The sequence below is a fragment of the Kogia breviceps genome, chromosome 13 (genome assembly GCF_026419965.1).
Source record: "Kogia breviceps isolate mKogBre1 chromosome 13, mKogBre1 haplotype 1, whole genome shotgun sequence".
NCBI lineage: Eukaryota > Metazoa > Chordata > Mammalia > Artiodactyla > Physeteridae > Kogia > Kogia breviceps.
Genome location: NC_081322.1, coordinates 4,938,556 through 4,964,355, shown reverse-complemented (window position 1 = coordinate 4,964,355; position 25,800 = coordinate 4,938,556). Strand labels below are relative to the sequence as shown.

At 39.6% G+C, this 25,800-nt stretch overlaps 1 long non-coding RNA gene across 1 annotated transcript in view; it reads right to left on the bottom strand.

Moving 5' to 3' along the window:
* Nucleotides 1-467: 467 nt before the first annotated feature.
* LOC131767726 (uncharacterized) overlaps nt 468-25,800 on the bottom strand; it is a 196,509-nt gene continuing 171,176 nt past the window's right edge. Inside the window, exon 4 of the long non-coding RNA XR_009338827.2 lies at nt 468-592. This is a non-coding gene — a long non-coding RNA (uncharacterized lncRNA). The remainder of the gene's footprint in view (nt 593-25,800) is intronic.

Genomic DNA, 25,800 nt, shown 5'->3' with positions numbered 1-25,800 from the left:
CCCAAAGAATAAAATAGCTTCTGCCTTTGAATAATTAGAAGAATTAAACTAACACACATGAAAAAGTTTGGAGAAAATGTTAACCCTGGTTCTGGCTCTAAAACTATTCGTGGAGATTAGAGATCTGTGTGTCCTGGAACTGGCAGGAAAAGTTTAGTAGAAGAGATAAAATTTTACTTGTCCCTTTGAGAAGGGGCTGGTTTAAAATAAGTGAAGGGGATATAAATTCAACACCTGTGTTGGCATTGCCGAATTGCAGGAGGAGCCAGAATGAGCCCAGCATGGCACAGTGGCAAGGGCAGGGGAGCCCGAGGTGGATGGGACAGGAAGAGACTGGCCGTGCAGTCGAGATGAAAGCTCTTCTCCTTCTTGGGGAGGGAGGACAAGATGACAGAGGCCCTATGACTATATTTCAAGCCTGTATTCTCTCCTGGTAAACACGCAGAGTGAAAATACTTTATACCGACCGTTCACAGGTTTGAAATCCCAGTTCTTCCTCAGGGTCCTGGTAGAGCTAGTGCAGCTGACTTGGCTGGGCCTCGTGACTCTCCCACCCCGTGTGCTGATGCTGGCGGTGAATCTGGGAGGCAGTCTGGGAGAAACATACAGGAACAGATTTATTTTTCAGAAACGTTTATTTTCTCTTGGCTCATCAATGTTGATACAACTGATAAAATACAACCAGAAAAGACAGAAAAGCCAGAAGAGATGGCATGAAATGAAGCTGAGTAAAAGGTTGAAAGCATTTAAAGTGAAAACTCTTGCAGTACTGTCCGTTTCCTGTGGACGATAAAATAATATTTCTGAAATAACTCTAACAGGAAGAAAGAAGTCACTAAAAGCCAATGCTCTTCTCCAAGTCTTTTTAAGAAAAAAAAAAAGTCCATTTTGCAATAATGTAAAACAAATATCTTAATTATGCTGCTTATGGTGTCTGTGTATACTTGTTCTATTTTTGAAGACTCATCTATGAATTCCATTTTGGCAATTAGTGACATTTTAATAGCTCATCATTCACATGAAAATATTTTTCACGGGGTTTTAGTTTGCCATTCTCACTGTAGTCAGCAAAGAAATCACTGTCATTCATTTTAACAGTGCTCACCCACAGTGCTTGGCATATACTAGATGCTACATAAATATTTGTTGAGTTCAATACTCAGGAGATTTACTTGCTTTGCAGCTAAAAATGTAATATAAAATGACTAATTTCTAAAGAAACATCTTTTTTCAGACTCCCAAATGCCACAGCTTAGGATTTGTTTTGTTTGCTTTGTTTGCAGTAACAGCAATGAGATATAATCATAATAATTTACTCCCCTCTACCCAACTACCAGAAGTAGAATTTCTCTAATTCTTGATGGACTGGACACAATACAGAACTTTCAGAAATTGAATGTATCAACTAATTATTTTGTATTTATTGACTTTTGAAAACTTAACTTGGCTCCTAAAAAGTTTTGAAGAAATTCCAAATGAAAAACAAAATTAGTGACAACAAGATAAGCATCAGTACTGATGTGATAACATTCTTAATTGGGCCAAACTTAAATAAGGAAATTATTCTGCTTTATTGTAGCATAAAACTTGATTCAGGAGCCCTTGAATACATTAAGTAGAACTAAAGTTCAAACAGAATGAAAGAGAGGGTATTTTTCTAGCAGTGTTTCATCACATTTCTCTTAAAAACTTTTCTTGTAGTTGATTTCTAATCTCACAACGTTGTGGTCAGAAAGGATGCTTGATACGATTTCAATTTTCTGAAATTTACCAAGGCTTGCTTTGTAGCCCAGCATGTGATCTATCCTGGAGAATGTTCCATGTGCACTTGAAAAGAATGTGTATTCTGCTGCTTTTGGATGGAATGCTCTATAAATATCAATTCAGTCCATCTGATCTAATGTATCATTTAAAGCCTGTGTTTCCTTACTGATTTTCTTCTGGATGATTTGTCCATGATGTAAGTGGGGTGTTAAAGTCCCCCACAATTATTGTGTTACTGCCTATTTCTCCTTTTATGTCTGTTAACATTTGTCTTATATATTGAGATGCTCCTATATTGGGTGCATATATATCTACTTGTTGGCTATCCATTATTTGTGGCAGTTTAGAAACTTTTTAAAGTTCAGAACAGTTCCTTCAGAGAAAAAGGTTTGCAGAGAAACAGTGTGCAAAACAGATTATTAGAGTTGCTTGGATGGAAAGTGGGGGGAAGCCATGGTGATCTAGGGAATCCTGCAGTCCACAGGGAGTTGGAGGCCAGAAAGAGCTGGGTTCTAAGCACACAACTCCACTAACTAGACCTTCCAAGCTTCAGAATTCTCATCCATAAAATGGAAAATATTACCTATCTTGTCGAATTGTTACGAGAATTGAATGAGATGATTGAAGTACTCGTTGCAATAAGAGGTCACTGAACAGTATTATGGCAGAAAATGTTGGCGCTCTGCCCCCTCTCCGAGAATCTCCATGCATCATTTTAGTCCATGCGACCTACCACCTCCCCTTCAGCAGCACGCACTCTTGCTTTGGGGAGAACCCAGGCCAAGACAGATGAAGTGCCTGAAAATGTACATCACCAACCCACTGCAGTTCAGTGGCCCTCACTCTGTGACTGACTGATGGGTGCAGGAGTATTTCACTACCTTGTCTCCTTCAGGATCAAGCTAAAGCCACCTCTGGAACTCGCCCAAGAAGAATAATTCCCTACTTGACATATCACCATTCCCTGTGTTGCTGCCCTACCCCCAGCAGGTCTCCTGGGCATGCTTCTGTAACAAAACCTTTACATAGGAATGCCACTCTCGGGGTCTGCCTCTGGGCACCCCAACCCAAGAGGGGTCAACGAATGGTTATGAGAATGATATACAAGGTACTGGATCATATTCCTAATTTCATTTTCAAACACTCAGTCCCATTACATCTTCTCCATGGCTTCTCTAATTCAACCCCAGAGGAACCAAGGGGCCCCCAAGGCACCATGAATGTGCATGCCTCTCTTCTTTCTGTTTAGAACACCTTTCCCTATGAGAAACACCCACTCATCCTTCAGGACCTAATTCAAATCTCCCCTCCTCTGTGAAACACCCTGAAATCCCAGCAGAAATATCAATACTTGCTCTGTGAGTGCCTTAAATTTTGTACCTATCTCTCCTATAAAATATGCCATATTGCATTGGTGACTATGTCTGGGAACTCTGAGAACAGTGACCTGATCCTGGGTACCTTTTCATTTCACCCAGTTCCTCTCCAGCCATCCTCTACCCACCTTCACCCTAATCACGTACATGTCCAAAACCCTTTCCTCAAACCCTTAGAACCAGATGAGCTTTGGAACTCAAAACCTCCCAAGCTTGGAATATTATTACAGACCATGTACCACATCTTATAGAACATTCCTGGCAGGTTCTCGGGTGACACTCCCAAACCGAATACAGTACAGTTTCTTCCTTGAGAGAAATAAGTATTCACACAAAATGAGATAAATAAAAAATGCACGTAGCCTCGTATCCATTTGGGTTAGGTTTTGCCACTAAATGAATTCAGGCTTTTTAGAGTTTTTTGAATTTCAGATTTATAAATAAAAGGTTGTAGACCTTTAATAGAAGCTCAATATGTGTATATTGAACTGGACTGGAGAAAACATGTTCTCATTGCTGTTTCCACTAAATCTCCTTGCTGCTTAAAGCTATTAAGAGCAGATTTTTCAAAGTTCCTGGATACAATTGCTTTTTACCAGAAGCCAAGATGAACTGCCCAAATCACCAGATTTCCCTTCCTGATTCCTGGAGAAATAGATTATGCTATTTTCCTGCTGCTCTGAATGTCAGAACTATGAAGTCAGTTCTTCTATATGGATATATAAAAATTGCAGAGCCTGGAACACCACTAATTTGACTACCAAATCTGAGGGTAGCAAATCACTTAAACACATGCTTTCCTTGGTTTGCACTTGGTTATTAATAATGTCACAGACATGAAAGCTAAATCCCCCCAAATGGTGTCATGATATGTGATCACTGGAAGCATCTTAGAGGGCACCTAATTCAACCCCTTCACTTTATAGATGATGAAACCAAGGCTCAGAGAGGTTAACTGACCTTCTCGGGTTGACAAAGTAGGTTAGTAGCAAAGCAGAAACTAGAATCAAGATCTCTAGGGTAAGTTTTCTTTTCTCCATGCTATCTTGCCTCAATAAAATAGGACTTCTTCTAACACTGATCCTTTAATCCTTCTATTCTAAAGGCAGTTATCCTATTCTGTTCTCTGAATAACAACATTGCATGCATGGTGCACTTCCTGATTCTGCATACCAAGACTGTCATTTGAAAATGGAGATAATAGCAGCTTCCCCTTTACTGAGTCTACATAATATATCAAGGTCTGTACTCAGAGCCTAATAAAAGGAAGATCTAAGTGGAAGATAATATTAGTATAGGTTATTATGGTTCTAACAAACATACATTAAAGGCTTAATAAAATTATTTTTGGAAATATTCTTAAATTTTTTAAAAAAATATATTTACAGTAAATTAAAACATATTAGGCTGATTAATCAAATTCTTAATTCCGGAGTTCAAGACCCTTATAACCACTTTATTGAAATACTGTCACCCATTTAAATGCTATAGACGTTTTAATTTGCCAGCTCTGTAGTATCACTTGAATAGGGATTTTGAATTAAATTCTAATCATGGAATTTAAACATGAAAATATCAGTTCAAGGAAATAACTATTTGTAATGTGTATAAGGTGAAACTTTAACACAATTTTAAATATTATTACCTTATGTAAAGAGTTGTAAATATTTCCCCCAAACATCAGGTAGCATTAAACTCCAGAAAGAGGTAGTAATTTTTTTAGCTAAGTTTCATCTACAGAAAAACTAAATTACCTGAGTAAAAAAAAGAACTTTGCATCTTTTTTCCTATCACATCATATATCCTGAGAAGCTTTCCTCCTCCACTGGCCACCCTCTTCCTTCCTACTTTAAGGAAAGTGAAGAGAAAGAGATAGACTACAAAAGTGAGTGTACTTGTGGGTCTACACCTGACCAGAGAAGGTGAATACACAGGAGAGGTGAAAACACAGAAATGAAAAGGTTAAAACATCAGTTTCCCTCCAACCTCAGGCCATTTGGACTACAAACAAGAGACTCTAAAAATATTCTCTCATCAGTTCCTTCCTCTAAAAAAAGCACTGATTATCTTCAGCGAACACATGTGAATCCCTCCAACACTTCAAAGTTACTGTTAATTGGAAGTAAAATCAACAATTAGCCATCCTGAGGTGCCCTGTTAAAATGTCCTGTCATCAAACCACTGATGACAGATTTAGTCCCTCTCAAAACTAACAAAGCAGAGTTCAAATGGATGTAATAAATATACCTGAAAGAAAATCCTACAAGATACCTGAAAGAAAATCCTACAAGAATTTAAGAAGTGAGGACCTACCCCACTGAGCCTCCTATTGGCAAGAGGTAATCTTCACATTGATTCTTCTATGGACCATGCCAAGTCTCATTTGGGTTTCTTAAGGAAGTGGTATAGCTTCATGTTTCATTTCATTAATGATCAAGTTTCCCAACCAATGTAATTAGAACAGGCAGGTCCCTGAGCACTCTTAATTAATGAGAAATTCAAAGCCAATTCCACACACCATCTAGGTTTCATGTTCCATTCACCTGTCGCCATTCATTTGAAGGCAGTAAAATCTCTTGAAATGTCTGTCCAAAAGTAAGATTTTTAAAATAAGTTTATCTTCAAAATGGCTATTGGCACATAACCCATGGCTGCAAACTTCCCCCCACACATACCTCGAGCACCACTATAATCACTTTATGTGAAATGATTTATTCTGTTGATTGTAAGAATAACCAGTACAATGTGAAACGCACTTGAAGTGTTAGGTGGGCAAAAAGATAATGTGAAGGGAATATCTGAGTAAAATCAAATGCAAGGATTTTTGTTTTGTGTTGCTTTTACCCTCCTGTATCTTCACTACCTAGGACAGTACCAGGTATATACTAGGCACTGTGTAAAAACTTATTGAATGAATAACTGTCTTCTTCTTTACTACTCACCCTTGCCACATAGTCCCAGGTAGTGCCTTTGAAACTCCATTAGCTTCTCTACAGGTCACACCCAGGGAGGCACCAACCCTGCAGGATGGTCCCCGGAAGCACCCATCTACAGATCACCTCTAGCATCGTCTCAACATGAGACATCTGCTGGCCCAAAGTAAACGTCGCACTCAGCATACTATGCTGGCTTCCATAAAAGTGTCTCCCATTCCAGTCAGGATGCTATCTAGAAGTCACTTTTTTATGCCCATGTGAACAACTGACGTTTGATGTGTAGCAGCCTGGGTTCAGTCGGGAAATAGAAATCACATAATGGGTTAAACAGAGGAAGATTAATATAAAGAATAAACCATGATAATGGATAAAATATAAGGAAACTCTACATAGTAGCCCAGGGCAGAGGGAGAGTGCTCAAAGAACAAACTTGGGAGGGGGATCCCCTTGCCAAGGCTGGGCATCAGACCCCATTAGAGAAGGTATATCTCAGTCCAAAGGAAGGCAGAAAAGTTTGCTGGTTTGTCCCGCCTGACGTTGGTCCACAGGCTCATGGGTGAGAAGGATATAACCCTCCAGAACGGAGGTGAAGAACAGGTGATGAGTACCCAGGGTGTGGGCATGCTGAAGGGGTGGGGGCCCTCTAGGCTGCCGAGGAATCAGGGAGCCAATGCAGTTGGGAGGCCTTTGGACACAGGTACAAGCAGGAAGCCGCTGGGACACCAGCTCTCATTTCAAGAGGGGTGTAGAAAGGCTATCAGCAAGTGGAGGCTGCAGGAAGGCTGAGGATTCCGGGCGCATGGCTGGGGCAGAGCTCCACCAAATGTGTGTACTCTGACACCACTGATACCACCCACCCCCCTCCATCTGCTACAGCAGGAAACAGCAGGAGAGACCCTTCTCTGCAGTGTCCCATCGGAGCCCTCTACAGAGAAAAGTGAACATCACACTCACTGTGAAGAAGAGATGTCTTATCACAGGGCACATATAGAAGGGTGAATTTGGAGCAGAAAGGCAATAAATGAATAATGGCGCAGATCATTATCTCAAAAAATAACACTGTTGCTTGCTTCTGTGCATGGGCCAGCTGACATGTGCAAACATAGTTCTCAATTTGGACACAGTGCAACCCCATAGAGCTGTCTCTCTGAGGAGGCATCTCCCCAGAGGTTGCCTCAAGTGAACTCTCAAACTGGGGGCAAGGTGAAACTTATAACCAAATTAGATTTGGGAACATATTTCTCCTAAAATATATTCAGACAGATCCGTAGAACAACCACTTGTCCCAAATAGCAACTAGAGCTTTCCAAGTATAATGATTACAGTTATCATAGAGAATCAACCCTTCCCCATTCCCATGAATCTGACTCTATGTCCACCCTGAAATTGTCAAGAAAACATTATTTTTTGCTTTATTATCTATAATTACATAGAATTTCAATAACTTGATTGTATTCCTCACCAGTGAAAGTCTCACACATATCATCCCAAACTACTTGCTACATCCACTGCAGTGAAAAGAACACCCCTCTTTGTTGTGACCCTTGGATCACAGAATCCTTTGGTTGTATGTCATGTGGGAAGTATGCATACCTCCAATGGCAAAAAGCATTATAATCCATTAAGTATTTTCAAATTCTCCAGTGAGTTTCCATATACCTAAAATTATAATAAGGGAAAGAATCCAAACATTTTCACTTCTAGAAATTCTGCTCATCTCCAGATCTTAGAACCAGATTCTTCAGGAAATCTATTTAGTCTTTGATGTACAGTCTTTGGCTTTCCTGAAAGTAACAATTCCTGACCATTGAAAGATTGCTTTAAAACTTGAAACATAGAAGAGGAAAATATGAGACGTCAATGTTTATTTTTTTAAGATAACCCACCTCTAGAGTTTATACATCTATCTGTCTTTCCCCAAAAGAAGTAAAACCTTTCGGGTTGCTTTGTGACTCTGGGACTATGGCAGAATCCAGAAGGCCAGAGTCATAAAACCTATTAAATATTCTTCTACGACATAACCTAAGAACTCCAATAAAAATTTTGAAAATATTAGAGTATAAGTGAAGTATTTCTGCCCTAAGAGTGAACAGCATATTGAAAGAAAATAATTAGTTAATAAAAGGTAGGCTCCCATCTTGAATTTTCTGAACTAATCCTGATTATACCAGTCTTCCTCAAGTATCCCCTTAGTGCATTTCTAAATGTATTTATTTTATAACAATTTTCACTTAGATTAGCCAAGCATGGTTTGTGGAGGAAGATTTGAATTCCTCTTGAAAAGAGATTTGATGAATTGCTTTTTACTGCCCAAGGAAGGTATGGAAAACTTGGTGAAAGTTAATAAACAAACATGATGAAAGTTAAATTATATTCTCAGTTTGTAAATTTTGTATTTTCAGCTGTTAATTTACTAAGCAGCTGTCAGAACCTCCATTTTCTTACAGCCCCAAGGAAGCCCGCACCTTGTGCGAATACCTGCAATGAGTAACAAATAATGAAGCACTAGATGAGAAGAATATATATTTTGATTAGTTATGCCATATGTGCGATTCAAACTCCAGTGATGTAGCTGGGGAAGAATGCTATTTAGAGGCTTAATCTACAGGTATGTTCATCTTTCCTATTCAAACTCCAGGCTCTTTTTAATAAACTGACAAAAGGCAACTGCCCTCTTTGACTTCTAATTATCTATCACATGATTTATGACTAGAACCAGTAAATGTCCATTTTCTGAGAATCATGTCTTCTTCTGACCTACTCTAAGACTCAAATAAGACAGCTCTACACATATGCCTATTCAGTGTGCAACACTTATAGGAGAAAATAAATGTATTCCAATTTGTAGTGATACTAAACTAAATTATATTAATTAATACCTGTCTGAAATATGCAATCTTAATTGTTCTGGACCAAAATGGCACAAATTAAAGTGAAAAGTCTCCAACTTTTCAGATTCTTCACATATATCAATGATAATGGCAATGATAGCACACCTTTACTGAGTTTTTATCATGAGCCAGGCCCTGAGCTAAGCACCTTATATACTCTATACACTTTATATGCTGACAATAACCCTAGAATCCATTCTTTCCTCATCTCTAGGAGATGAGACAGTTTAGCAATTATTAATGACTTATTCTAGAACTTAGGAACTTTGTAGCTCCTACAGCTACAAAGTGGTGCAATCCAGGTCCTTAAGCTTTACACCAAAATGCTCCTCGTTAGAATGGAAGGTATCCTGAGTTTTGACTCTTAGATTGCTACTGCTAGTACCTTAAAGAAACATGTTTTATAGTTGTGATATAAAACAGTGTGCATGCTAAGTGAAGTGAGTCAGAAGAGAAAGACAAATATCATATGATATCACTTATATGTGGAATCTAAAATAAGACACAAATGAAGTTATCTACGAAACAGAAACAGACACACAGACATAGAGAACAGACTTGTTGTTGCTGAGGGGGAGGGTGGGAGAGGGAGGGATGGATTGGGAGTTTGGGGTTAACAGATGCAAACTATTATATACAGAATTGATAAACAACAAGGTCCTACTGTATAGCACAGGGAACTATATTCAATATCCTGTGATAAACCATAATGGAAAAGAATATAAAAAAGAATGTAGATAGATGATAGATGGATAGATAGAGATGTATACATATATATGTATAACTGAATCACTTTGCTGTACAGCAGAAATTAACACAACATTGTAAATCAACTATACTTCAATTTTTTAAAAAAAGACAGTTAATTGACATATACACACTACTATATTTAAAATAGATAACCGACAAGGACCTACTGTATAGCGCAAGGAACTCTACTCAATATTCTGTAATAACCTAGATGGGAAAAGAATTTGAAAAAGAATAGATACATGAATATGTATAAGTGAATTACTTTGCTGTACATCTGAAACTAACACAACATTGTTAATCAACTATACTCCAATATAACATAAAAATTTTTTTAATGTTATACATGCCCCTTCCAGTTGTTTTCTTACTGGCAATTGCTTCCTAAATATGAAGGGTCACTTTGAGATATCTTAAAGTGTAGAATAAATGAAAATAACTATGTAGATAGCCCTTTATCAGTCATCAAGGAACCTTTGGTGACTAGCATTATTTTTAAGCCAGTGGCTTAATATAGATATGTGCTTCCATGTGGACAATCCAGTTTTATTTTATCTTATATTTCTGATAGAAATTTTACTTTATTTAGAAAAATTGAGAAGGTGATATTTAGGAAGGTGATATTTTTGTGTGTATGCTGTCTCACTATATTTTACATATTTATATCAAATGGGAACAGAATGCCTTTTCCTCTTTTTTTAACATCTTTATTGGAGTATAATTGCTCCTCTTTGTTTAAATTTGTATATATCCTGTACTCCCATCAAGATCCTAAGAGCAAGAACTTTGTACTTGCCTTCCATGGCCGCTTACATGGAGAAATCTTAGAACCTGTTAAATAAAGCATTGTTGATTGTTTTATCCCATTCATAAGGAATCAGAAGATGAATAATACGACCCAAAAAAGGAAAAAAGGTAATAGTACGTTAAGAATGACTAAGAGATGTTTTAGTTGGTACCTCCTACAGCTAAAGTGCCCATAGCCCAGATTTCACTCCCAATTTCTTGAATATCAAAAAGCGTTCTGTAAATACACACACCAGAGTAATGGCGCAAACAAGACGTGGATGCCAGGTAGTCATTCGTTTGCCAATGAATGAAGGGAGAAGCCCTCCTCCTGCCAATGCCTTGCCTCAAACAGCTTTGGTAGCACTGAGCATGCCCCAGGGGCATCCTGGGGCACCAGCTCTGGAGAGGATGAGCAGAACCAGAGGACCCCAGAAGCTACCAAGAAGATTGGCTCGTGAGCTCACGTGCTCTGTGTCCACTCGCTTTCTTCCCTCTCAGCTTCCATTCAGCTTCAGGGAGATCACTGCACATCAGGACCACGCTGAACTCCACTGAACAGGAACAACCCCTGTGCACTTGCATCCTAACTAACACATGTCCCTCGGCGTGGAGCTCAGAGTGACTCGGGTCATCCTGAGATGACCTGGGGGTGGTACCCCAGTCCCCACAATGCATCCATCTACTGACGCTGCAGCAAAACATCAGCAGGACTGGGGGTCCTTCCAGGTCTCTGCCTGACTTGGGGGGAGGGGGTGGGTTCTGAGGTGCCTTTCCTTCCTTACTGGGGAACATACCAGAAACTCTTCCTCCTCGGCTTACTTTTAAGCACCTCAATGTGGTTCAGTAAGTACCAACTGGAAGCAGGGCACCAGGTTGCAGTGCGTTTCCCAGAAGCCCTCTCCCAGTGCGTATCTAAGTGAAAGGGGTGAGCTGAGCTGTCGGGTTTGTGTCAGTTCCACTGCAGCTCAAGACATCAGCTCATCAGCTCACACAGCCCTGCGACCTTCCTGTTACCGCCAGACTCTTTTCCTCTTCCTGGCACAGGAGTAGGAAGCACACAACCACATATAAAGGCTGGGCCTTGAAGAGGTACATAAATGCCAATTTCCACTTCAAAGGTGTTTTTGTCTGTTTCAGGGAGACGTATCATCTGCTCATGAAACATCCACTTACGACCAGCTCTGATGCCGAATGGACCTTGATCCATCTCTCACAGATTTGTCTGAAAGTTTTAAACCCTCCTAATCTCTGCTGTTTCACATCTAACTGCTAAGGTTTTTAGCTGAGTATTCAGAAGTAATCACCACTTCATTTGATCATTTAAATAGAGGAATGCATTTTTCCTCTTGACTCCTTTAATCTTTTCCGTATTAACAAAAAAGGCCTCAGGTCAGAAGGTAAGCAGGGATATGAAGGGAATTACTGATCTATTTGGAAGAAAGCTCGGTACAAACATAAGGCATTATTGCATCTGACCCTTCTAAAACTGAGCTTCCTGCCCTTTACAAAACTTTCACCTCCTTTAGGGCTTTAGGAATAACTGAAAACACCCATAATTATTTCTTCCTAAGTACTTCCTACATATTTTTTACTATTACAAGATGGTATATTGGAGTGGAGACAGATCGCCTGGGCTCAAATCCCAAACTCTGGTAATTTTCTAGATACCTTTCTGTGCCTCAGTCTGCTTATCTGTAAAATGGTCATATAATAGTGTTTCTATAATAAGGCTGTTGTGCAGAACGAGTTAATATATGGAAAGCATTAGACCAATCACTGGTGTAGGTTTGGGTTCTATAATGTTAGCTATGATTTCGTGAAACAATCTGTCTAAAATGATACACCTTAAAAATTCAAAATGAGGTTAAACTCTGAACTTTTACTCTTGTTACCGAACCAGGTATGTTTGCCCGATGCAAAGCAAGCTAAAGGCTGAGATGCCGAGGACTGTAGCAAAGAAAGAGTTTATTCACAAGGCAGCCAATGTGAGGAGACGGGAGACCAAGTCTCAGATCCCCTCCCCAAGGATATTTATGACATAGAAAAGCAGGGTGGTCTGAGGCATGGGGAAAGATGATTGGAAGCAAGAAAAATGTGAAGTAATCAGCATTCTGTACAGGTGTACCTGAGTTACATGCTTCTTCACTGGATGCATGTTCAGAAAACGGCAGTGTTAGCATGAGCTGAGGGTGGAGTTTTTGCCTCTCTGACCTCAAAAGGTCATCCACTGGACACTTGTACAGGCCCAGATGAATGGTTGGTGGTCTGACCGGTATGATCTGGGCAAGACTAGCTCCATGTTTCCGAAAAACAATTTAAGCCACCGTTCCTATAGCATCTATAAATCAGAAGTGTTATCTCTAGGGGGTGGTTGAAGGAGTCTTGTGATATACTGTCTAAGCTACATGAAGCTGGGAGGGTATGCAATTTGCAAGCACAATTAAGGCGAGCTTGATTGGTGAAGGAAGGTTACAGAATATTATTTATTAAGCAAGTTATGGTTTAAGGGATCTAACTAATGACTGCCCTCGGCCTCACTCTCTTGAAGTCATCTATCATCTGATATGTCTACCTCAGCAGTAAGCTCAAAGTGTGTCACCTTGAGGAAACACTTTAATATTCTCTTGAATTTTGGTGTTTTAGTCTGTAGAATGGAGATAATCGTGATGCTTATCTCACAGGATTATTGTGTAGCAAATGAGGCAAAGAGTGCAAACCTGTGTGGTGAGATTCTGAAGCTGCAAGAATAATGCCTGATAAGTGAAGTCAAGTAACTGTGGGGCAGACAAGGTTGCTCTTTGCAAGGCCACAGTATTAATGATCAGGTGCACAAGGTCGAGCCTTGGATCTCCAAAAGGCAGACACAGGAATGGTTGGGAAATCAAAGTCAACATAGCTCAGAGAGGAACAGAATACAGAAGTAAAAATAATTAACATATTGGAGCTGGGAAAGGAAAATCAAAATAGAGCTGGTTGCTAAGAGAGCACTCTAAAATGGAGCTGGTAGGCCATTAAGGAAGTGGGACTTATACACGTCTCAGCCTGGATGGAATCAGAACTTTTGACCACTTACTATCTTAACACAGGCATCCAGAACATCTGCACAGTGTTCCAGAATCTCAAGATACTTATCGGCCCCTTACCCTAAGTAACTGGTGAGAGCCTCTCTTAAGGGCAAATAAATATTTGCATCAGAGCAATGACAATTCTTGCAAGACAATTTTAACAACCTTGTGGCTTTTGCCTTTATAAGCCCCTGACTCTCTTTCCTGGAACACTTTTTCCAGTTTTACCCGAATCTCTGTCTACCAAATTGCAATTCCCTAGACCCCAAATAAAGCATCTTGTTCCTTGCAGCCTAAATACTAATCATCGTTCAGCAGAGCAAATAGGAGAATTTTCCCAATTTTTGTCCCCAATCCAAGATCCCTCCAGCATACGATTTCCCCTCATCTTTCCAATTCTGTGAAATGTGTGACAGGAGGAATCATTGCATGCTGTCTCAGGAAGAGCCAGGCTCTCTAGGGGAGGGAAAAACGTTGAGACATTCCGGCTTCCCACAGGGGAGAGGGCAAAGGGAAGGGTTGGCCACAGACCAAGATGTCTAGATGAAGTGGCATCGTCTCCCTTGGCCCCATTTGAATCCTCACCCACACCTCCCTATAAGGGAAATGCATTCGGGAATCTGCTGAAGAGCCCTACCAAAACTGGGCACTGGACACAGCAATTAATCAAACTGCTCTAATATTTATTAGCCAGAATTAGTTACGTTTCTACAGAACAAGGATGGGGCTGGCTGTTGACAGGCATTTATTCGGGATTCAAAGGTCAAGTTCAAAGTAAGGGCTGCTCTGCCCTGGTCGGGAGAGCTTCTGGCAGAAGTCTTCTAGTCCAGTGACTCTCAGCCTTACTCTCCACCTATCTTATTTGGGGAACTTGCTAGAATACACATTCCCGGGGGGGCCCGAAATTGTATATGTCAACAAGCTCCCAGGTGATGCCACTGTTGCTGCTCCTAGGATCATACTTTGTGGAACGAGGTCTAGACCTCAGAGAGAAAGGGGTCAGGCAGTGGGTGACCTCCATCTGAGATATTTTATCAGAGGTACGAGCTCATTTATTATTTTGCTGTATCTCCTTTGGAGCTCCCTAAACGTTGAAAGGGTTTGCCCAGGTTTGGTCTCTAGGGAGTGGGTAAATTATTATCATTCCTTCAAGAAGTTGTGTGCTGGAATATAAAATGTTTGCCTTTCCTGAAGATTTTTCTGAGTGTCCTGCCCACTTAAGACTCAAGAGCTCTTTAGGGCGTGTCTTCCAGACATATTAGATTCCTGAGGGATCCTGCCACTCTTTTAGAGGTCAGAGGTGTCAGATCAGCTCCAGTGGTCCCTGTGGCACTTCAAGGCTAACGGTGCTTCAAGGACAAAGGTCAACCCCGCCTAAAAAAGTTTCAGCGTTACACACCCTACCGGACTCTCATCACCCTCCCTGCCATGTTGCGATGGGTACAAAACTCCTGAGCCCACCAGGACCATGGGACCTGTTCCTCTCTCGTCCCACATAAGGAAAGACCTCTGCCCTGTCCCACTCCCACCCTATAGAAGGAAGGTGTATGTGCCTCAGCCAATCAGAAAACGACTCTCCCAGACTGATAGGAAGTTGGCCGGCTGTTCTGGCAACAACCATTCCCTGTAATAAATCCCATCTTCTTTACATTCTGCCTTGTGTCTGGAAATCCTCTTCCAACCCACTGTTCAGACCAGGACAGTCCCATCATCCACTGGGTTGGAGCCCAAATACCCAGGTGTCACATAATGGGTGTGACTGGATAATCTCTGAGGACTCACTGCGCTCTAAGGAGACCTGATTCCAGGTTCTGGTTTCTCTCATCGAAGTATGGGGGGTTTTTTTGTTTTAGTTAACGTTTGTTTTAATCAGATTGAATGCACAGTCCTCAGAACAAAAGGGAGGATATCAACACAACACGCTCTTCCAGCAGTGGAGGGGATGGCGCCCCTTCTGAGACATTGCTGATGGTAATTAAAATGAGGCATGTGGTTAACCAAGGGAAAAACAACCTCCAGCAAAATCTGTTTTAGACATTTCTGCACAAACAGCCATATGAGTTCATACATTTTCTATGTCATAGACATAATTAGCTTTTCCTTTTTACCCTGAACACTGGTGTTTGATCCTTCTGAACAAAAACGATATGTCTAAATACACCCAACAGCTCAACCTCACTTCCTCTCCTTTCTCTTTTTCCAGTAGCATCTTCTAACATCATCACAACAGACTATCTAATGTAGGGGTTTCTTATGTTTATACTTTGTTGCCTATCACCATGCTAGAAGGGCCTCCACCCAACAGGGGCAGGGATCTTTTTTCTGGTTGTCTACTGAAAAACCTACAATAGTGTTTGATATACAGAAAAAAAAAACAACCCTAAACCATCTAAAATCTTCTATATCCAAACCCCCGATTCTAGTCTCGTGGGAAGTAAGAAAGTAAGATGAATAAGAAAAGGAAAAAAAAGAGACACATTTGTGCATATAGATTAAACGTCTGCATTCTGCATGACACCTGCTGGACGATTCAAAGTCCTCAGAGCTTTAGAATAAGCTTTACTAGAAATAGTCATATTAACTAGTGTCAGTTGTTTCAGTGGAAAGATATTTAGAATTCAAACAGAAGAAATAGCAATATTTGCAGCAAAGCCATTTATTATAATTGATTTAATGACAGAGGAGCAAAGGCAGATGAGGGCAGACCTTTTCTTTTCTGTGCGTTAAATACAGATGTCTGCCTTATTGTTTGTCAGCATTTCTCCATCTCTGAAGACAAGAGAATTTCAACAACCTACCAAATGCTGACAAAGCAAAGGCCAGCATCATCAGGGTCCACAAAGAGGCAACGGGGGAGGGGAAAGTGGAAGAAGCTCAGGTCACCTGCACCAGGAGGAACTGAGCAGGGCCATCACATCTCTGTGGGCTTCTCCAATCCATGAAACCTAAGTACCAGCCTCCCTGTCCCAGGCTTGTTTCAATTCCCACTACGAAGCCCTTCATTCAATCATCTTTCATGTATTAGTGCCTTGGAACAATTGTCTTTCATGCAGAATGCATCAGGTTAGTTATAGCTGAAGAAATGTCCTTTTTATCACTGTATTCATCTCCCTATAAGGCATTTAATAACAATTATAATAATATCTAGAATTTAAACAGTGCCTTTACCACTACTTTCTCTCAGTCGATTACTATTTCTTTGATGGTTCTCCTCTTGATGCTTACATATAAAACGGAGAGATGTAGAGGACAGAATTCTTGAATTATAAATATTACTTTATAAGATCATTTAGTCAAATATGATGATGCGTAGAATAAATTACTGCAGACTGTGTAGTGACTTATGTGCCAACTGCTCATGAAATCCAGGCTGAATAAAAGCCAGAGGCTTTTGAGAAGGGATCATCTGCTACAACCACTGGCCATCAAGAGAATGCAAGGCACACATTCTCCATTTGGCTGCCTGGCATGGAAAAAGAGTATTAACTTCAGAGTCAGAAAGATCAAAGTGAAATTGAAATTCTGGCTCTATCCTTATTAGCTTTGTGACCTCGAGCAAATTTCTTAACTTCTTTAAAAGTTAGTTTCTTCTACAGAAAGTTGGAGTGCAGCTTAAATTAGATAATATAAACATACTGTTGGCATGCAATAAAAAGTAGTTGGCATTTTTACTCTTCTCTACATCTCAAAGATATCTGCTTTACAAGCTTCTATGGTATACGACCATTATGAAAAATAGTGATTAGCATTAATAAACATTTATTGAGCATTTAGTATGTTATTTTTCACAAAAATAAACTATATATTGAGATAAGATATATCATTACCCCATCTAAGAGATAAGGAGACCACGCATCACAATCTTTCAGAGTCCTGCCTTAAAGCCTCCAGAGGTTTCCCATAGCACCTGGAATCAAATCCTGACCACTCACTCTGGCTTGACAAGCCCAGCAAGAGCTGACCCTTTCCCTCCTCTGTGACTCATTTACCATCCTCATACATTACCAGCACCCACACCCCAGGTTTCCCAAACTCAACAAGCTTGTTCTCTCTGGGTAGAGTCCCTGCACTGAGGTCCCCTTACCCCCTCCCCCAACCCCCATTTTTGCAGAGCTATCTCCTTGTCATGCAGATCTCAGAATAAATGCCAATTCCAAAGAGGCCTTTCTCAGCCAGTCAACAGTAGCCACTGGGTCATTCTCTGTGACAGTTGCCTGATGTTATTTTTCTAGACAGTTCTTATTATTCTCTGATTATTGCTCTTGTTTAGCTATGCATTTTTTTGTTGCCTACACACACACACACACACACACACACACACACACACACACACCAGCCTTGGGACCCTCAGGAATTTTGACAGCTGTGTTCACTTCTGCATCCCCTGTTCTTAGAACACTTCCTGGCACATTTTGGATGCTCATAAATATTGTTGACTGACTGAATGAATAAATGAACAAGTGACCTTATCACTTTGATGTACAGAGGCTTTCCTTGTGTCTAGGCGAAATTTAAATTTAGTCATTTCCTCTGGTTTGCTTGTCTGTAGACACAGAGAACAAGCAATGCAACTCATGCGTCAAGCATCCTTCCATCCTCTTGGCTATTCTCTGAAATATTTACAGTTTGTTCATGCAGCTTTTATAATCTGGTTTCCAAAATTGCATGCCATGTTCCAAGTGTGGTCTGAACATAATACTGTTAGAATAGATAGCAGAGGGAATATCATGTCACCATTCTAGACACTACATTTCTTTTAATGTAGCCTAAAATGGCTGCGTTTAGCAATAAAGCAAACAGAGAAGGGATAGAGTGACTTCTTGATGTCGGTGCTATAATTCTGATGAATAATAAACAAAAATGGATTCTGTTATGCTTCTGTCTTCTCTAACAAGGAAAATTATCTCCTGAAAGAAAATGTTAAAAGAGAAAATGGCTTCATCTCTTTTGTTGGACAAACCATACTATTAACGCATATTGAACTTTCAATTTCAACTAGAAAAATTTCCCCTTCATATGTGATGCTGCTAAGTCCCCTCCTTTACTTATTCATGAAGTTTGTATTTGGATCCAAGTTTAGAATCTTACATTTAATTTCATACCAGTAAATCTCTGTAAATAATATTGTCTAGATTTTCAAGATTAACACCGAACTCCCAAGTCTAGAGTTATGAACTCGACATTTTCATGTTTTTAGAAAAATGTTCCTCTCCTCTAGCACCTCCTACTGTTGTTTACATTTTCATACATATTCAGCCTCATTTAAAGCCACTTTCTTCAATATTTTTTTTCACTAAGATGAATGAACCACTTCAAGAGGGGGTGATCTTGCCATCAGTAGACTTGCTCAAACATAGGCTAGATATGTTATTAAGAATTCTCTTTCAGAAAATAATTCACTTTGATAGAAAAGACAGAAGCAAAATATCTAGTTTCTTTATTATTAACCAAAATTTTACCATTGACATCAAGTAGCCCATCTATTTTTTATCTTTTTTTTTTCTATTGTCAATATAAGAAACTTGAGTCTCTTTTTGTGTTCTTCCCAATTTTTCTGAGCCTCAGTTTCTGAACTCCAGTCAAGGTCATGTTTGACCCAAGATGTTTTGGGAGACGTGAACATGGTTGATGAACCCTGAGCTTGGAACATTGTTCAAAATAAGGAAAAAGTGGTCTAAGAAACTAAACAAATGTGAACTTCCAGAACTGCACAGATATACTGAAAAACTGGCTTTGTCTTCACCTACTATAGTATATCAACTTAAAGTTTTGCACTACTTAACCAGAAATTCATTAGAAGCCCTAGGGCAAAGAATTAGAATAAAGAGCTTTATCAACAGTAAAAATTTTTTAATCCAGAAAGCTTTGAAATGCCTAATAATATTCTGGTTTTCTCTGCAACCCCATACACACACACACACACACACACACACACAAATACCAGACAACAACATCTATTACAAAATGAAGTGACTCTGATATGAAATCACCATCTACTTTCTATTCATCTCTGTCCTGTACTTTGAAAAGGCAGCTTAAGGCCCATCAATTGTTAAAGTTTTGTTGAACAAACCTGTCATTTCTATAATGTCTTTCTTAAAGTTAACTGTTTAGTATCCTGTCTTGCCTTCCCAGTAACCTGTAATCTATTGGAGACAGCAATGGCATCTGGCTTTCCATATGTACCCACAAGCAACTAAAAAGAGTCGGTAAAATTTGCTGAACTGGGCCCTCCACAAAAAGCTGTACCTATAATATATGTTTGAAAGAGTAAGTTATTTTATGCACCAGTATTTTTGCTTTGTAGTAATAATCTGTCAATGTTAGCAAACAGTATTTTTTCTGATCTGTTTCTGTTCCATTTGCTGGCCCTGATAGTCTTTTAACTAGGTCGCTTGTTTGTCAAAGGCCAGCTTGCTATGCTTGTTCTCCTTCATGGATTCAAAAATAATCAGGGCACGTGTTGTATAAGTTGCATAGGATGACATGCTGTCATGATCAATTGCTAATTAATTGCAGATTCTTTCTGCTTCTGTGATGTGGTTGTACGCTCTCAAATGAAAAACAATAAACAATCGTTACCCATTTTGTGTTTGTTAAAGCACTTCATAATTAATAACTGAGATGGGATTAATTTATAAGCAAGTGTTAGCAAAGAGTCTGTTGGCTAGAAACTATCGTTGATTATATTTTTTGCTCTAAAAAGCCAGTGACTATTACTAGGCAACATATGAATATATGGGGAGAAATCTATCTTGGATAGAACTCCAATATACTATTAAAGGTGAAACATTTTTAAAAGCAGTCAATAAATGTAAAGGGCCCTTCATGTTTTTAGCAACATAAATAGCATCCAACAACTACTGAGCTCTTTCTATGTACCAGGTACTTAACGTGTATGATGCCATTTAACCTTTATATCAACTAAATGGTGTTGGTACTACCATGATATAGATGAGGAATCTCTTGTCTCGGGTACAAGATGAGTTCTGAAAAATCACACAGCACTGGCTAAGCAACAGGCTTTATTGGGGAAAGGGGAAAAAGTCAAAGGCCAGAGTCAGCATCCAGAAGGCATGGGTTCCCATCTTCTCGTTACCTCATAATGACAAATGCTGGGCAGGATACTCGGCTGAACTCTCACCGGGATTCCATATTCTTTACCTTTAACAGGGTATGTAGGATATAGCAGTTATGTCAGGGGGAAACAATCAGACTATATTTGGGTACAGTCTGGTTTTGGTTGCCAGCAGTTTATAGAAATTGTCGGGAAAGCCAGCTCCCAGATCCCAGAAACCATGAGGCGCAGGGGATATCCCAGCCTCTTGTATCATAGAAACTGACACAGTCCCAGGAGTAGCTGCTCCCACTGACAGAAGGAAGACCTGGGCCTCAGCAAGCTCTTTGTCCAGATGACCCAGAGCGACAGTGCATAGTTACGCTGGGATTATTTTGTTCATTGAACTGCAGAGATAAAGTGTGAGAGAGATTAAAGAATTTACTCAGGATCAGAAGACAGTTGAATGATGTTATTGGAATGCCAAGAGAATCAGTTGACCTAAAATCGTGAACCTGCCAAACTATTTTTTGGAATAAGATGGTCAAAAGCTAAGAGTATTTGCTATCAACAGATCTACATAAAGACCTACCAAGCTGTACTCCAAGTAGAAGGAAAATGACAGCAAAAATATTATGAGATGCAAGAGGAAGTGATGAGCAAAATAATTGGCAAATATGTAGATAATTCTCAATAAATACCATCTGAATTAAGAAATAAAAGGAAAATATCTAATTTGTGGGATTAATAAAATAACAATGGACAGTAATAACATAAGTCAGGAGAAGGTGATTAGAGTCTATATATTCTATGGTTCATGTTTCTTTGGAGAAGAATTTTGATATAATATTCAGACTCAGATATATATTATAATATTTCAAGAATAACTGGAAAGATAAATATGTACACTTATGGAACAGAAGAAGGAGGATGAAATAAGAAAGCAAAGACAGCCTATCAAAAGATTAAAAAGGCAAGAATAGAGAAAAAAGAAAGAAAGAAGTAGAATAAAATGGAAATCAAAAGGAATATGATAGAGACGTACAAATATGTCAGTAATCAAAATAAATGGGGGAAAAAACCTTGCCAAGTAAAATACATAGAATTTCAAACATTTTTAAATTCAGTTATATGCAGTGTACAAGAGGCACACTGTCTCCGTCCGCTCAGGGTGCTATAACAGAATACCATAGCCTGGCTGGTTTAAACAACAGACATTTAAATCTCTCAGTTCTGGAGGCTAAGTCTAAGATTAAGGCACTGGAAGAATCAATTCCTGGTGAGGGCTCTCTTTCTGGCTTGTAGATGGCCACCTGCTCACTATCGTCACATGGCAGAGAGAGAGAGAGAGAGAGCTCTAGTCTCAATTCCTCTTCTCATGAGAATGGAGAACACTAACTCCATCATGTGAGCCCCACCCTCATGACCTCATTTAAACCTAATTATCTTTCAAGGCTCATCTCCAAAAACCAACACTTTGGCAGTTAAACCTTCAACAAATGGATTTTGGGGAAACCCGAACATTTAGTCCATAACACACCCACAATACATAAGGATATGGAAAAGCTGAATATAAAAGGATCGAGGATTTTCTTTTATATATCAGGCCAGTACTGGGTACAATAAAGCTGTGGTCACTATTTAAATGTCAGCTAGTATACATGTTGACACAGAAAGCATCATTAGGAATTGATAGGCACATTATGACTAGAGGTCCAGTTCAACAGGAAGATATTACAGCTCTAAGCTTCTACTGGTCCAATAAAATATATAAAGCAAAAATGGATAAATATACAGAAAGAAAAGGGCAAATTCACCATTATAGTGAGTGGTTTTATCACTTCTCTGACAATTTTTAACACAGGCATACTTACTTGTTCACAGATTATCTGTGGCTCTGGGGCTTACAATGGCAGAGTTGAGTGGTTGAGACAGAGCTGATGTGGTCAATAAGTCTAAAATATTTACTATTTGGTCCTTTACAGAAAAGGTTAACCAACCTTTGCCCTAGAGGAAGATCCTAAGACAAATATTTTAATAAGTAGTTTATTTGCAAAGTGCAGGAAACATTGGTAGGGAAGTAAGGAAAGATGACAGGGAAAAGAAGGCAGTCACCAAAGTGTGGGTCAGCCAGCTACAACTGCAGGTAACTGATGTTTCATTCTATGGGGTAACTCTGGGAACTAGTGTAGAACATATACCTCAGGGAAAGTCAGGATTAGGACATCTACCAAGACAGGCAAGAGAGAATGACAAGAGCCCCAGCTTCAGCCCTAACACATCCAGCGCCATGCACTGAGAAGGGAAGAAAACTACAAGAGCAAAGCAAAAGAGCAGACCCTCGTCCTAATCCTACCCCCTCAAAGTGCACCTTTCTGAGCCAAGTGCAGTTCTGAACTGAGGAAATGGGGAGAATTTTTTAAATTGGATAAGAAATCAAAATTTAAGATTTTTGACAACAAAATATGAGACAGTTCTAATACCTAAATGAGATGGGAAAATCTATGAGATTTGTCCAAGGAATCTCCTGAGACAGGGCAGGAAGAGCCTACAGTGTTTGAGGATTTTGAAGGGATTAAATGAACACTATTTCAAAATTTCACCTCACCAAGTCCAGCTCATTTAATTAAACATTAATAAAAGATAGTTCCCAAGATGCTAGTATCTATGAAGATCACAAAACATCAAATTGTGAGGGAGAGATTAGGGTAAGGAGGGCCATGCATTAGAGTGAAGAGTGAAGGTTTCTCTAAGGAGGAGGCCTGGTGCACATCATGGACTGTGCTAGGGACTGAAAACACAGGCATGAAAGACCAAGATTCCACAGGAAGAGAGCAATGGGAAAGACTGTGCCAAAAGACCCACTGTCACAGGAAGTAGTGTCACAGGACATAGTGTCACAAGAATACAAAGCCGGTATCTAACCAAGCCAGATACATACACACAAACCAAAAAGAAATCAATGGTTGTTGAAGAATTCTAAGGAGCATAGTGACATAACGGGTCTCTGCTTTCTAAAAAATTACTGTGACAGTAAAATGGAAGGTGGACTGGAGGAGCAAGTGCCAGGGGAAAAAAGTCAGTAACAACAGAATATAAAGAAAGGGAATTAATGAATGGAAACAGAGTCAACCCAGTCTGGTCATTGTCTGGGGGTAAATATGTTATTTCTCAATTGAATGATGAGTTCCACGATTGTCCCAGAAAGGGGAGTATAGGAAACAAACAAACAAAAAAGAATATTCGGAAAAAAGTTTCCCATAAAAGGCCCACTGAAGTATCTGGAATGGTCATCATGGGAACCTTCCCCTTTACCTATGCTTCAAGGCTCATGCCAGACGCTATTCATGGGAAACAAATTTTTCCTCCCTGCACTTATTCTCTGCATTATTCATGTATTGTTGCTCTGAAGTTTGTGATTTATTTAGTCCCTTTAATATATGACCTTAGAAGTTTGGGATGAATTGAATCATTTTTACTTTACACAAAGTTAAAGCAGACATGAGACCATAATAGGTACTCAACAAAAATTGAATAAACGAATGAATTAATGCATGACTACTTGTCTCTCAAACTGTGTTTACCAGGGCTGAAGGCTATACTATGACCCAGTAGTTCCCCAGCTGAGATTGCTGCTTAATTCAAAGGGAGAAGGAAATCTAACAGACTAAGTGCTTAGACTTAGAACTAAGCACTGAATTGAAACTATAATCAATCCTCCCTCACCACCACTATAGGATACAACATTGAAGGCATAGTGTAAAAGAGAAACACTACTTTAAATAATAAGAGTTAACATTTATTGAGTACTTTCCATTAGTCAACACAATACTAAGTATATTATATCCATTATCTCACTTTATTCATTTGACAAACATCTGCTGAATGAATGGTCCAGGAAATGTTCTAAGCATCAGGGACACAACAGTGAGCAAAACAGATACGTTCTCTGCCCTCATGGATATGAGGGTTATAGGGATATGGACAGTGAAGAAGGTAACCAGTAAATAAATAAACACAACTCAGATTGTGCAACTGTAATAAAGGAAATAAGTTGGGAGATATAACAGAACTTGGAGGCAGGGAGCACAGGGGAGGTTGAAAGCCCTCTTTGAGAAGATGACATTTAGGCTAAAATCTGGATGAAAAGAGAGATGAGCAAGACCTGGGTTAGGAAAGGTAAGGAAGGCCAGGCTGTGGAGGGCCTAGCAGACCTTGTACAGAAGTTGGTATTACTGAACTTGCAACGGGAAGCCACTGAAATGTTTTTAAGCAAGAGAGTAGCGTGACTGAAAGAACATTCGCTGGCTGCATGTTGGAAAAGAGATTTGGAAGGTGGTTCAATAATGAACATAGTTGGACCAGTTGGAAGACTCTCTCCCCACTGTTGTGGCAAAAGATAAAGAAAAGCAGATGCGTGACTGAGCACATACTTTGGAGGCAGAACGTGAAAATCTCACTGGTCTGTCGGATGTGGGTAATGAAAAGCAGACAGCAAGCATAAAACTTGGTCTTTGGTTTGAGCAACTGAAAACATGATGGTACCATTTACGAATAGAAAATGGAAGGAAGTAAACTGTGGATGGAGGGAGGTGGAGGGCAAGAATCACGACAACTGTTTTGAGCAAGTAAAGCAAGATATATATCTAACTTTGAACAAGTACAGTGACATACATCTAAGTGTATATATCAAGTCAGCAGCCGGATTTATTAATCTGGAGTCAAGGCAAGAGATAAACATTTGGAGCATACCAGGAAATAGGTGTTATGTAAAGAAGGAAAATGGTTTAGATGACCAAAGATTGACATATTCGAGAGAAGAGGAGAAAGGGGAAAGGGGGGAAAGGAAGGGAGAGATGAGAAGGGGAAAGGGGAGGAGAAGGAAAAAGAAGAGGGCCCACCTTAGCTTCAGGATACAGACAGAAATAAAGAGGCAGGAGCTTGATAAATGGAAAGAAAATCAGGTGAGTACAGTAAGTCCCCTACATATGAACCTTCGAGTTGTGAACTTTCAAAGACGTGAACGTACGCTCGTATGTCCAATCACGTAAGCTAGTTCACATGTCTGGCATACGTTGTCACGTGTGTGCACCCTCTACAAGTGGTTGTGCTTTTAGGTACTTTACTGTACAGTACTGTATAGAGTACAGTAGTACAGTATCTTTATTTCAA